The sequence below is a fragment of the Salmo salar genome, chromosome 28, assembly GCF_965601325.2.
Source record: "Salmo salar chromosome 28, fSalSal1, whole genome shotgun sequence".
NCBI lineage: Eukaryota > Metazoa > Chordata > Actinopteri > Salmoniformes > Salmonidae > Salmo > Salmo salar.
The window spans coordinates 1836829-1852323 of record NC_138318.1 but is presented as its reverse complement, the minus strand read 5'-3'; positions in this window follow the sequence as shown (position 1 = coordinate 1852323).

Below are 15495 nucleotides of genomic sequence, written 5' to 3'. Positions count from 1 at the left end.
AAGTCACTGAGCTCTTCAGTAAGGCCATTCTACTGCCAATCTCTATGGAGATTGCGTGACTGTGTGCTCGATTTTATACACCTGTAAGCAATGGATGTGGCTGAAATAGCCAAATACACTAATTTGAAGGGGTGTCCACATACTTTTGTATATATAGTGTACTTACTCCGGCTAGCTAGTAACAGATCTACTTGTTCTATCTAGCTAACGTTAGCAACATTACTATGGTTGCTGTTTTCTATGTTGGAGTCATTTTACAGCTTGCGTTGATGCATCACGTTTCTATGGCTAAATAGCTAAATTACAAATACATTTAAAATACTTTACCTGATAGCAGTTTGTCGGAAGGAGATCTCTCGATGTCACCAGCTGTCTACTACGTTAGATACGGATAACGTGATCAGCAGCGATATTACACAAGTTTATATTGGTTTACAGTTTAGTATTTGGCGGCGTTTGCCTGTCCAGCTACCGAACATAAGTCATTATTTTGACAAACGGAATGTGTTCAGAATTAATTAATAGACCTATACATTGTTAAAACCAGCTTCTCCCTCAACAGAGATCGATCATCTCGAAAACGAATGCAACTAGCTTACTACGGTTTACCACCTATAGTTAGCTAACGCACTTTTGTACATCACGCTATAACGTACAACTGACCTTATTTTAACGCCCAAAAAACATCATACTTCCAGGTCAACTGTAATATGAATACCATTGTAAAGCACAATATCTACCATTTCCTGCAAAATCAACGACAAGACCGTCATGCAGCCCGTCTCTGCATGATTGAAGAAGGCAATGAGCTCCGTTGGGTCTTTTTAAAAATGGCGGGTGGGGAAACGAAACCTAGATGGGGAAAGCGGGAGATAAGCAGTGTGGGGAAACGGATTTTTTCACCTGATCTGTCCAACTCATCACCTCTGAAATGTAAATAAAACACTATAAAATTTTATATTATGTGTCATTACATACCTATTTGAAGTTTGTCGGGTTTTTAGGGCGGCACTTCAGAAGTAAACAGTGGCTGTCGCGGCTTTTGAGAGTCATGGTGGCTCGCAGCGATTATGCAAACTATCTAGGTACCCCCCTTACCCTGTCCCTTTCTTGTTTTTAATCTGCGAGAAGAGCTACACCTGGTGGAGAGAGGCTGTACGACACAGAATGAGTTGCATAATGCGTGGGTACGTTACGTCATGACACGTCACATTTAAGATAGCGTCATAGGGGTCAGTTTTTTCAACTTTTCTACAATACTATCGGGCTATTACCATGTCAATCAATGCTTGAATAGAAACGTAGTTCACAACCCAGATTTTGATGCCAACACGGTCCTATTACTTTTCATTGCAGTCTCGTTTGACTGCCGCGGTTGCGCCAATTTGTACAGAATGGGGTTAGTCAACAGTAATTGTGTCGTTTTGTTTTGGTAAACTGTCCACATCAGCTTTCTTCCATTATGCCCATCCATGTAAACTACCTGCAATTTATGCAGGTTTAACAGCGTGATATTCTGCCACCACATCAAGTTCACACTTCGTTTCTTTTGAAAACCAAACTTAAATGCTAAGAGTTGCTAACTAGCGTGCACAAAGATCATTGATAACTGGATCTCGACGCTAAGTAGGCAAAAAAAGGGCCACATCCGTTCATTTGAAAAATGTAATGAGCAGACCGATATACATACACACAGTTCAGTTATTGACACTTGTGTGGCAGGTAGATACTATGATGGCATTATCATCGTGACTGAGAAATGGGTCATTCCGTCTGGCCTCAGCATGGTTTTATTCTCTAGTCAGATGCGGTGGCCACTTTTGGCTTCCTAGGATAATCCATAGGCAACCTAACATGAGTGCCAATAATGCAGTGACAAAGGATACACAGAGAAAAACAGCACAGTTCAGGGTGGTTTGCAGATTGTCAATTAACGTTAGCTAGATAAACTACAACCTCGAACCCATTTTGTCATTGTAAAGTAACGTTAATTGCCAATACGATGGAACAAATGGCATAGTTAACGTTCTGTCTGGAGACTTGACAATGGCACTCTTTCTTGCCCCTTGGATTAACTAGTTAGTTGTAGCTAACGTTACATAACCCTTGTTAGTTGGTGAAAGACAGTTAGCGAGCTACTGTTAGTTAGCTAGCCAGGTAGGCCCCGCTAAATATAAATTACGATTATGCTCGGATTTCGATCAAATAACAAAGAGTACTTTCTTCACAACCCGTACACATGCATGAAAAAGTGCATATTTAGCTACCTCTTCATGTCGGCGTCAATAATTATTTGTGGCTCTAGTTCCATCTACATGTCGATGTCAACTGCTGCCATTTTTTCCTGAAAGGAACCCGTCTTTTTTCTCCAAACGAGTTTAGCCAAAGCCACGCCTAGGGGCGTATTTCAGCCTACATACGTCCGCGTCATTGGTCAACAGCATGCGAACGGTGATTGGATAGATTTAGAGAGCCTCAGCCAGGCGTATGGGGAGTGATTTAGGTCAGAATGCTACTGATACCTCTCAATTTAAGGGCTTTATTGGAATGGGAAACATATGTTTACATTGCCAAAGCAAGTGAAATAGATAAACAAAAGTGAAATAAACAAAAAATGAACAGTAAACATTACACTTACAAAAGTTCCAAAATAATAAAGACATTTCAAATGTCATATTATGTATATACACAGTGTTGTAATGATGATCAAATAGCAAAATAGTACAAAAGGGAAAATAAATAAACGTGGCTCTTCTCCAGGTTAATCTCTCTGTAGGTGATGGCTTTGTTTTGGAAGGTTTGGGTATTGTTCCTTTTAGGTGGTTGTAGAATTTAACGACTATTTTCTGGATTTTGATAATTAGCGGGTATCGGCCTAATTCTGCTCTGCATGCATTATTTAGTGTTTTACGTTGGACACAGAGGATCTCTAAGAAGAGATGTTTCCATGGAAGACCTGGGTTCACTAACGCCAGGAAAGGTGAGAAGACAGATGAAAACATGAATCAACTAAATTAATGTTACTGTGTGAATTAAATTGTCATGTTTGAATTGTTCAAGAGTTCATGAAGAGCTATGAATTTTCATAGATTTTATTGCTCTGCAAGTGCTATGGATTTATTGGTAAAGGAAAACTGTGTTATTTTGTTTGTTGGAGGGAGAGAGCAACACAAGGGTGGGTGCACTCCTATCATTTAAATTGAGTTGATTAGAATCTGGCCGTGTTTTCCTGTCTTTTGTTTTCACTAGTAAAGTGCAAAGACATGCTAACTCAGGTGGGCATGAGTTTCTGCTTGAATTTGGTTAAAAGACAGTGAATTTGTTCATACTTTGAGAACTTGCTACCAAGCTGCTGTGTGTATCTGACACAGTTTTTTCTTTTAGAGATTATTTTGAACTGAAGACACGTTACCACATTGTTTTAACCTAATGGTGACAGTCATATAGGCTACTCTGTAATGCATAATACATTTCATGTACACTAATTGTTTCTGTAAATTCTTTCATGACTAATACATCCTATTAGTTGAATGGAGTAACTGCATTCCTCGTTTTACAGAGTTATTTGATAGACTAAACGCTTATAATTTAGGTCTATTGGTAGTTATTTATACTATACACATAGCATATTCGTGGGTACCACCTTGACATCTCTGATTTGCTTGCCTCAATAAATTAATGCTAGAACACTGGTCGCCAGGATTAGCTATTTGTATCTAGTTTCTTAATAATTGCATAATGATGCAAGTTTGACACGTTTATTATACTGTAGTCATACTGAGTCGTTGATGCAATGATTTGCTATCTTGCTAGATCCTCCAGAGATGCACATGGCCTGTTATATCCCCACCAGTAAATGTTCACCGTTAATGCTGTTTTTTATGATCTACAATGTTGATTTATGGTAATTTATGTTAATGAAATTCAAACTGCTACACTTGATCAACAAGTTTTGTTTTATTTCATAACATTTACAACTGTTGTCAATTTCTTTTTTGGTTTGTACATTTCTTGATTGCCTTTTGTTTTCATGTGAGCATGTCTTTTTTTGTCAGTCCTGTCAATATTGAGTGATCACACATGCCTCAGCACGCATACAGTAGAAGGCTACTTTGCCTGCTTGCAAATGTGCTAAAAGTAGAGATGTTTCATAGTATTTCTGGTTATTTTAACCACCAATGAACCATTTAAAAATATATATTTTACAGAAAACCACAGAACCACCACTGCAATATAGGCCTACATTCAGAAAAAAAAGGTGCTATCTAGAACCTAAAAGGATTCTTCTGCTGTCCCCATAGAACCCTGTTTGGTTCCACGTCGAACCCCTTCTGTGTCTAGGTAGAACCCTTTTGGGTTCCATTCCACAGAGGGTTGTATTTGGAACCCAACAGGGTTCTTACTAGAACCAAAAATACTTCTACCTGGAACCAAAAAGGGATTCTCCTTTGGTGACAGCCAAAGAACCCTGTTGGAACCCCTTTTTCAGAGTGTATTCAACAAGTTTTAGTTTACACCATTTCATTATGTACTCAAACTTCTGCCTGGTATTCAAGATAATACGCAACATAACACCACCAACTTTGAAGGTTTTCATCAACCTCTGCTCAGACTTAAATAGCAGTGTTCCAACAACCTCCACCACGGGAGACTGTAGCATCCTCAAGCGGACAAAAATGAGACACGAGGGCACCCCACACTCATTTTAGATCCCAAGGGGTCTTAATTTTCATATGCTCTCACTCACATCACTATCTCCTTTGCCATCTTCCATTTATGGCATTTCAACATTGATACATAAGGGCACACCACATGTCTTTTCTTGGAACGCCATACGCACACACTACTGTAGCATCTTGTTTACATTTCTCTCATTCTAGCTGTCCAGCTGACGCCTTGGGATTGATCAAGTAGCACTGAGATAGGGAAAGGAGTATGCAAGTACAGTCCTTTTCAATGTGTCAGCAAATTTGTTGAACAGGAGAAGAGGATGTGGTTGATTGTGGAGGGACAGCAGTGGGCGTGGTGAACGGAACAGCTGGAGAAGTTAATTGAAGGTTACATTTTAAAAAATTAATACAAATCACATCTTGACAAAAACAAAAGAGCAATTTAGAAATTAGGTAGACATTGCCATAGTTCAACAGCTGAAAAGACTTCAAGAATATGCTCCCAGAGATAGCAAGACATCCAGTATTCACTGAATGAAGTAGCCTACCCATCCCCATTTACAATTTCATTCATCAATAAAATAAATTATACTAAAGCACATTCAATGACATTATTGTAGACTATAGTTTACTCCTGTATCTACCTGGTACAATACCGTAATCATTGAACGAAGTATCGTACCAATCCACATTTAAAATTGTATTTATCAATAAGATAAATACTAGCACATACAGATACATTATTGAAGAATAGGCTACTCCTGGATCCACACAATAATAGGATACCGTTATGAATCCATTGGTCTTGTCAGGCATGATTTTAAGTCTTCAATCGAAGTTCTATGCTGTACCTCGTTTCTCACCTTCAGGGAAAAGTAGTTATGCATCCCCCTTCAATTCAGCTCGGGTGTGAATTTGTAGGCCAACTGACAGTGGAAAAATAAACCCATACCTTCAGCACACAATGTAAAATATGTATACAGTGCATTCGGAAAGTATTCAGGCCCCTTGACTTTTTTCACATTTTGTTGCGTTACAGCCTTCTTCTAAAACGGATTAAATAAACGTTTTTCCTCAACAATCTACACACAATACCCCATAATTGCAAAGCGAAAACAGATTATCCTTTTTAGCAAATAAAAATAATATTCACCTAACCTGTTAGGGCTAGGGGGCAGTATTTACACGGCCGGATAAAAAATGTACCTGATTTAATCTGGTTATTACTACTTCCCAGAAACTAGAATATGCATATAATTATTGGCTTTGGATAGAAAACACCCTAAAGTTTCTAAAACTGTTTGAATGGTGTCTGTGAGTATAACAGAACTCATATGGCAGGCAAAAACCTGAGAAGATTCCAAACAGGAAGTACCCTCTCTGACCATTCCTTGGGCTTCTTGGCTCTGTTTATTGAAAACTTAGGATCTTTGCTGTAACGTGACACTTCCTATGGCTCCCATAGGCTCTCAGAACTCGGGAAAAAACTGAATGATGTAATTCCAGCCCCTGGCTGAAAAACATTAGCGCCTTTGGTAAGTGGTCTATCAGAGGACCATCAGACTGAGGCACGTGCACGGGGTGACACCATGTTTTTATTTTCTCTGTCTTTGTACTAAAACACGATTTCCCGGTCGGAATATTATCGCTTTTTTACGAGAAAAATGGCATAAAAATTGATTTTAAACAGCGGTTGACATGCTTCGAAGTACGGTAATGTAATATTTAGAATTTTTTTGTCACGAAACGCGTCGGGCGCGTCACCCTTCTTTACCCTTTCGGATAGTGTCTTGAACGCACGAACAAAACGCCGCTATTTGGATATAACTATGGATTTTTTGGAACCAAACCAACATTTGTTATTGAAGTAGAAGTCCTGGGAGTGCATTCTGACGAAGAACAGCAAAGGTAATAACATTTTTCTTATAGTAAATCTGACTTTGGTGAGTGCTAAACTTGCTGGGTGTCTAAATAGCTAGCCCTGTGATGCCGGGCTATCTACTGAGAATATTGCAAAATGTGCTTTCACCGAAAAGCTATTTTAAAATCGGACATAGCGAGTGCATAGAGGAGTTCTGTATCTATAATTCTTAAAATAATTGTTATGTTTTTTGTGAACGTTTATCGTGAGTAATTTAGTAAATTCACCGGAAGTTTGCGGGGGGTATGCTAGTTCTGAACGTCACATGCTAATGTAAAAAGCTGGTTTTTGATATAAATATGAACTTGATTGAACAAAACATGCATGTATTGTATAACATAATGTCCTAGGAGTGTCATCTGATGAAGATCATCAAAGGTTAGTGCTGCATTTAGCTGTGGTTTGGGTTTATGTGACATTATATGCTAGCTTCAAAAATGGGTGTCTGATTATTTCTGGCTGGGTACTCTGCTGACATAATCTAATGTTTTGCTTTCGTTGTAAAGCCTTTTTGAAATCGGACAGTGTGGTTAGATTAACGAGAGACTTGTCTTTAAAATGGTGTAAAATAGTCATATGTTTGACAAATTGCAGTAATAGCATTTCTAAGGTATTTGAATAACGCGCCACGGGATTCCACTGGCTGTTACGTAGGTGGGACGAAATCGTCCCACTGGCCCTAGAGAAGCTAAGTATTCAAACCCTTTGCCATGAGACTAGAAATTGACCTCAGGTGCATCTGTTTCCATTGATCATCCTTGAGATGTTTCTACAACTTGATTGTAGTCCACCCATGATAAATTCAATTCATTGGACATGATTTGGAAAGGCACACACAGCTGTCTCTATAAGGTCCCACAGTTGACAGTGCATGTCAGAGCAAAAGCCAAGCCATGAGGTCGAAGGAATTGTCCGTAGAGCGCCGAGATAGGATTGTGTCGAGGCACAGATCTGGGGAAGGGTAACAAAACATTTCTCCAACATTGAAGGTCCCCAAGAACACAGTGGCCTCCATCATTCTTAACTGGAAGAAGTTTGAAACCACCAAGACTCTTCCTAGCGCTGGCCGCCCAGCCAAACTGAGCAATCGGGGGAGAAGGGCCTTGGTCAGGGAGGTGACCAAGAACTGATGGTCAGTCTGACATAGCTCCAGAGTTCCTATGTGGAGATGGGAGAACCTTCCAGAAGGACAACCATCTCTGCAGCACTCCACCAATCAGGCTTTTTTGGAAGAGTGGCCAGAAGGAAACCACTTCTCAGTAAAAGGCACATGATAGCCTGCTTGGAGTTTGCCAAAAGGCACCTAAGGACTCTCAGACCATGAGAAACAAGATTCTCAGTTCTGATGAAACCAAGATTGAACTCTTTGGCCTGAATGCCAAGTGTCACATCTGGAGGAAACCTGGCACCATCCCTACGGTAAAGCATGGTGGTGAAAGCATCATGCTGTGGGGATGTTTTGCAGTGGCAGGGACTGGGAGACGAGTCAGGATCAAGGCAAAGATGAACAAAGTATAGCGAGCTCCTTGATGAAAACCTCCTCCAGTGTACTCAGGACCTCAGACTGGGGTGAAGGTTCACCTTCCATCAGGACAACAAACCTAAGCACACAGTCAAGACAATGCAGAATTGGCTTCGGGACAAGTCTCTGAATGTCCTTGATTGGCCCAGCCAGAGCCAGACTTGAACCCGATTGAACATCTCTGGAGAAACCTGAAAATAGCTGTGCAGAGACGCTCCCCATCCAACCTGACAGAGCTCGAGAGGATCTGCAGAGAAGAATGGGAGAAACACCCAAAATACAGGTGCGCTAAGCTTGTAGTGTCATACCCAAGAAGACTCGAGAGTGTAATGGGTTTCAAAGGTGCTTCAACAAAGTACTGAGTAAAGGGTCTGAATACTTATGTACATGTGATATTTACTGAGTTACAGTTCATAAGGGGAAAAAAATAATTCAGTCCTATTCTATAGATTTCACATAACTGGGTAGGGGTGCAGCCATGTTAGGGGTGCAGCCCTTGGAAGGCCCACCCAATTGGCAGCCAGGCCCACCCATTGGGGAGCCAGCCCCAGCCAATCAGAATGAGTTTCTCTCCCACATCTATTTACAGTGCATTCAGAAAGTATTCAGACCCCTTGAAATTTTCCACATTTTGTTACGCTACAGCGTTATTCTAAAACGAAATAGTTTTTTCCCCCCTCAATCTAGACACAATACCGCATAATGACAAAGTGGAAACAGGTTTTTAGAAATGTTAGCAAATTTATAAAATAAACAGAAACCTGGCACCATCCCAAAGGTGAAGCATGGTGGTGGCAGCATCATGCTGTGGGGATGTTTTTCCAGTGGCAGGGACTTGGGAGACTAGTCAGGATCGAGGGAAAGCTGAACGGAGCAAAGTACAGAGAAATCCTGCTCCAGAGTACTCAGGACCTCAGACTGGGGTGAAGGTTCACCTTCCAACAGGACAACAATGCAGATTTAGTTTCGGGACAAGTCTCTGAATGTCCCTGTCACTGTAATCAGTGCCAAATGTGCTTCAACAAAGAACTGAGTAAAGGGTCTGAATACTTAACTAAATGTGATATTTCTGTTTTAAATTTGCAAACATTTCTAAAAACCTGTTTTTGCTTTGTCATTATTGGGTGTTGTGTGAAGAATGATGATGAAAAAAAAAAACGTTTTGAATAAGGCTGTAACGTAACATAAGGTTACGGGGTCTGAATACACTGTGTGTGGATTTATTTATTAACTTATTTCTAATTACAGGAGCTTTGGTCCTCCACACCTACAAGCCTTTCATTGTAATAGTAATATATACTGCTCAACAAAATAAAGGGAACACTTAAACAACACATCCTAGATCTGAATGAAAGAAATAATCTTATTAAATACTTTTTTCTTTACATAGTTGAATGTGCTGACAACAAAATCACACAAAAATCAATGCAAATCCAAATTATCAACCCATGGAGGTCTGGATTTGGAGTCACACTCAAAATTAAAGTGGAAAACCACACTACAGGCTGATCCAACTTTGATGTAATGTCCTTAAAACAAGTCAAAATGAGGCTCAGTAGTGTGTGTGGCCTCCACGTGCCTGTATGACCTCCCTACAACGCCTGGGCATGCTCCTGATGAGGTGGCGGATGGTCTCCTGAGGGATCTCCTCCCAGACGGGCGGGCCAGTCCATAGCATCAATGCCTTCCTCTTGCAGGAACTGCTGACACACTCCAGCCACATGAGGTCTAGCATCGTCTTGCATTAGGAGGAACCCAGGGCCAACCGCACCAGCATATGGTCTCACAAGGGGTCTGAGGATCTCATCTCGGTACCTAATGGCAGTCAGGCTACCTCTGGCGAGCACATGGAGGGCTGTGCGGCCCCCCAAAGAAATGCCACCCTACACCATGACTGACCCACCGCCAAACCGGTCATGCTGGAGGATGTTGCAGGCAGCAGAACGTTCTCCACAGCGTCTCCAGACTCTGTCACGTCTGTCACATGTGCTCAGTGTGAACCTGCTTTCATCTGTGAAGAGCACAGGGCGCCAGTGGCGAATTTGCCAATCTTGGTGTTCTCTGGCAAATGCCAAACGTCCTGCACAGTGTTGGGCTGTAAGCACAACCCCCACCTGTGGACGTCGGGCGCTCATACCACCCTCACGGAGTCTGTTTCTGACCGTTTGAGCAGACACATGCACATTTGTGGCCTGCTGGAGGTGATTTTGCAGGGCTCTGGCAGTGCTTCTCCTGCTCCTGCTTGCACAAAGGCGGAGGTAGCGGTCCTGCAGCTGGGTTGTTGCCCTCCTACGGCCTCCTCCACGTCTCCTGATGTACTGGCCTTTCTCCTGGTAGCACTTCCATGCTCTGGACACTACGCTGACAGACACAGCAAACCTTCTTGCCACAGCTCGCATTGATGTGCCATCCTGGAGGAGCTGCACTACCTGAGCCACTTGTGTGGGTTTTAGACTCCGTCTCATGCTACCACTAGAGTGAAAGCACCGCCAGCATTCAAAAGTGACCAAAACATCAGCCAGGAAGCATAGGAACTAAGAAGTGGTCTGTGGTCCCCACCTGCAGAAACACTACTTTATTGGGGGTGTCTTGCTGATTGATTAATAATAATTTCCACCTGTTGTCTATTCCATTTGCACAACAGCATGTGAAATTTATTGTCAATCAGTGTTGCTTCCTAAGTGGACAGTGTGATTTCACAGAAGTGTGATTGACTTGGAGTTACATTGTGTTGTTTAAGTGTTCCCTTTATTTTTTTGAGCAGTGTATATGTAAACTTCTGACCCACTGGAATTGTGATACAGTGAGTTATAAGTGAAATCTGTCTAAACAATGTTTGGAAAAATGGCTTGTGTCATGCGCAAAGTAGAAGTCCTAACCTACTTGCAAAAACTATAGTTTGTTAACAAGAAATTTGTGGAGTTGTTGGAGTGACCGCAACCATGTGATTGCCTTTCCCCTTACTTAGCAACATTCCAAGACCCTGGCACATATCCAACCTCCACTGACCCCACCATATACAGTTGAAATCGGAAGTTTACATGCACTTAGGTTGGAGTCATTAAAATTCGTTTTTCAACAACTCCACAAATTTCCACTTTAATTTTGAGTGTGACTCCAAATCCAGACCTCCATGGGTTGATAAATTGGATTTCCATTGATTATTTTTGTGTGATTTTGTTGTCAGCACATTCAACTATGTAAAGAAAAAAGTATTTAATAGGATTATTTCTTTCATTCAGATCTAGGATGTGATGTTTAAGTGTTCCCTTTATTTTTTTGAGCAGTATACTAAGTTGACTGTGCCTTTAAAAAGCTTGGAAAATTCCAGAAAATGTCATGGCTTTAGAAGCTTCTGATTCACTCAAATGATGTCAATTAGCCTATTGGAGGTGTACCTGTGGATGTATTTCAAGGCCTACCTTCAAACTCAGTGTCTCTTTGCTTGACATCATGGGAAAATCTAAAGAAATCAGCCAAGACATCAATTTTTTTTTGTAGACCTCCACAAGTCTGGTTCATCCTTGGGAGCAATTTCCAAACGCCTGAAGGTACCACATTCATCTGTACAAACAATAGTATTCAAGTATAAACACCATGGGACCACGCAGCCGTCATACCGCTCAGGAAGGAGACGCATTCTGTCTCCTAGAGATGAACGTACTTTGGTGCAAAAAGTGCAAATCAATCCCAGAACAACAGCAAAGGACCATGTGAAGATGCTCGAGGAAAAAGGTACAAAAGTATCTATATCCTCAGTAAAACAAGTCCTTTGTCGACATTACCTGTAAGGCCACTCAGCAAGGAAGAAGCAAGCCACTGCTCCAAAACCTCCATAAAAAAAGCCAGACTACGGTTTGCAACTGCACTTGGGGACAAAGTTCATACTTTTTGGAGAAATGTCCTCTGGTCTGATGAAACAAAAATAGAACTGTTTGGCCATAATGACCATCGTTATGTTTGGAGGAAAAAGGGATTGGGAGTCTGGTTCATCCTTGGGAGCAACCTTTTTCCTCGGCTTGCAAGCCGAAGAACACCATCCCAACCGCGAAGCACGGGGGCGGCAGCATCATGTTGTGGGTGTGCTTTGCTGCAGGATGGACTGGTGCACTTCACAAAATAGATGGCTTCATGAGGTAGAAAATGACCGCAAGCATACTTCCAAAGTTGTGGCAAAATGGCTGAAGGACAACAAAGTCAAGGTATTGGAGTGGCCATCACAAAGCCCTGACCTCAATCCCATAGTAAACTTGTGGGCAGAACTGAAAAAGCGTGTGACTCAGTTACACCAGCTCTGTCAGGAGGAATGGGCCAAAATTCACCCAACTTATTGTGGGAAGCTTGTGGAAGGCTACCCAAAACATTTGACACAAGTTAAACAATTTAAAGGCAATGCTACCAAATACTAATTGGGTGCATGTAAACTTCTGCCCCACTGGGAATGTGATGAAATAAATCATTCTCTCTACTATTATGACATTTCAGATTCTTAAAATAAAAGTGGTGATCCTAACTGACCTAAGACAGGGAATTTTTACTAGGATTAATGTCAGGAATTGTGAAAAACTGAGTTAATGTATTTTGCTAAAGTGTATGTAAACTTCCGACTTCAACTGTACATTGCTCCTACACATAACCATTAACTTCTGGTGTAGCAAGTATTTCAAATTTACAACCCAACAACTGAAACCAGACTGTGGCCCTTCTCTCCATTGGATACCTAATAACTAACAATAACATGTTCTGACAGAACGTAAACTCTCTGCATTCTCCTCTCTCCCTCTATAACATGAATAAGGATACCAGCTGTCAGAGCAGCTCAGATCACTGCACCTGTACATAGCCCATCTGTAAATATCCCATCCAACTACCTCATCCCAATTCTGTATTTATTTATCTTGCTCCTTTGCACCCCAGTATCTACTTGCACATTCATCTTTTGCACATCTATCACTCCAGTGTTTAATTGCTATATTGTAATTACTTCACCACCATGGCCTATTTATTCCCTTACCTCCCTTATCTTACCTCATTTGCACACACTGTATATAGACTTTTTCTATTGTATTATTGACTGTATGTTTGTTTACTCCATGTGTAACTCTGTTGTTGTATGTGTCGAACAGCTTTGCTTCGTCTTGGCCAGGTCTCAGTTGTAAATGAGAACTTGTTCAACTAGCTCAACTAGCCTACCTGGTTAAATAAAGGTGAAATAAAAAATATTTCAAGTTTAGAAGTCAGAACATTAACTCCATACTGTTCAACATTATATAAACTTGGAAATGACTTATAATTGAAAAAATATTCACAGTTGATTATTAGGTTTACACTTCCGAAACTTATGGCCTCTGATCTATTATTACACTATGCACACTTATTTCCACCTCTGACAACCGATAATGATATTTCAGCTGGAGCTTTTGACTTAATTTTCATCTTCTGGTTCCTAAGGGAGTGATAACACAAGACTTTAAAAGCAAAGAGAAACACAAAACATATGTATTAATAATGTGTTAAGCTATACATATGCAAAGAAAAAACTGTTTGTCAACATGATGATTCCCAATCTCTCCTGATTCTATGCCTTCGGGATACTTTTTCTGCTGGGTTCCACAAAAATGAAGGCCCCAAAAAACCTCCTGCTTTCATCCAGTCTTCCCCCGTCCGGCCATAGGTTCCAAAAGGTGTTCCCAAGCCATGTTATTTTATCTTCACTCCTCCTCTCCTATTGCCTTCATGGTTTACTGATAGATCTAGGACTGAACCTTTCCTACCCGTCTCCCTACTCATACCCGGTTCCCTAGCCCCCAACATCTCCAATGGCATCCTATGTACTGCTACAGTCAGAACCTGTGGATAATATTTTCCTGTGCTCAGTTTAGGTACAACACTATCTCTGCTACTCCCACCATGATCTGGGTATGTGTGACATTCAATTTAACTTCATAGTACTCGACGAGGAATATTAAACTACCAACAGGATATTAAAAACTAATATATTATGCTTCACGGGGTCGTGGCTGAACGACGACACTATCAACATACAGCTGGCTGGTTACACGCTGTATCGGCAGGATAGAACAGCGGCATCTGGTAAGACCGGGGGTGGTGGACAATGCATATTTGTAAACAGCTGGTGCACGATATCTAAGGACGTCTCAAGGTTTTGCTCACCTGAGGTAGAGAATCTCATAAGCTGTAGACCACACTATCTACCTAGAGAGTTTATCTGTATTTTTCGTAGCCGTCTACATACCACCACAGACCGATGCTGGCATTAAGACCGCACTCAATGGGCTGTACTCCGCCACAAGCAAACAGGAAAACACTCACCCAGAGGCGGCGCTCCTAGTAGCCGGGGACTTTAATGCAGGGAAACTTAAATCTGTTTTACCAAATTTCTAATCAGCATGTTAAATGTTAAACCAGAGGGGAGAAAAAAATAAATAAAAATAAAATAAAATAAAATAAAAACTCGGGACCTCCTTTAGTCCACACACAGAGACGCGTACAAAGCTCACCCTCCAAATCTAACCATAAGTCTATCCTCCTGATTCCTGCTTACAAGCAAAGTTAAAGCAGGAAGCACCAGTGACTTGGTCAATAAAAAAAGTGGTTAGATGAAGCAGATGCTAAGCTACAGGACATTTGCTAGCACAGACTGGAATATGTTATGGGATTCTTCCTATGGCATTGAGGAGTACACCACATCAGTCATTGGCTTCATCAATAAGTGCATCGATGATGTCGTCCCCACAGTGATCGTACATACATACCCCAACCAGAAGACATGAATTACAGGCAACATCCGCACTGAGCTAAAGGATAGAGCTGCCGCTTTCAAAGAGCGGGACTCTAACCCGGAAGCTTATAAGATATCCCGCTATGCCCTCCAACGAACCATCAAACAGGCAAAGCGTACATACAGGACTCAGATCGAATCGTACTACACCGGCGCCAACGCTTGTTGGATGTGGCAGGGCTTGCAAATCATTACAGACTACAAAAAGGGAATCACAGCCGAGAGCTGCACAGTGACACAGGCCTACCAGAAGAGCTAAACTACTTATATGCTTGCGTCGAGGCAAATAACACTGAAACAAGCATGAGAGCACCAGCTGTTCCGGAAGACTGTGTGATCACGTTCTCCGCAGCTGATGTAAGACCTTTAAACAGTTCAACATTCACAAGGCCGCAGGGCCAGACCAGGGGCGGAAATCCCAGGGGGGGGGGGGGGGGGGGGGACACGACCCCCCCCCCCCCATCCTGGGAAAAATATGATTTGTCCCCCCCAATATATCACTGAAACATAACTATGTAATTTAAATAATAATAATAATAATAATAATAAATAATAATACGCAATGAAAGCAATTGTGCTG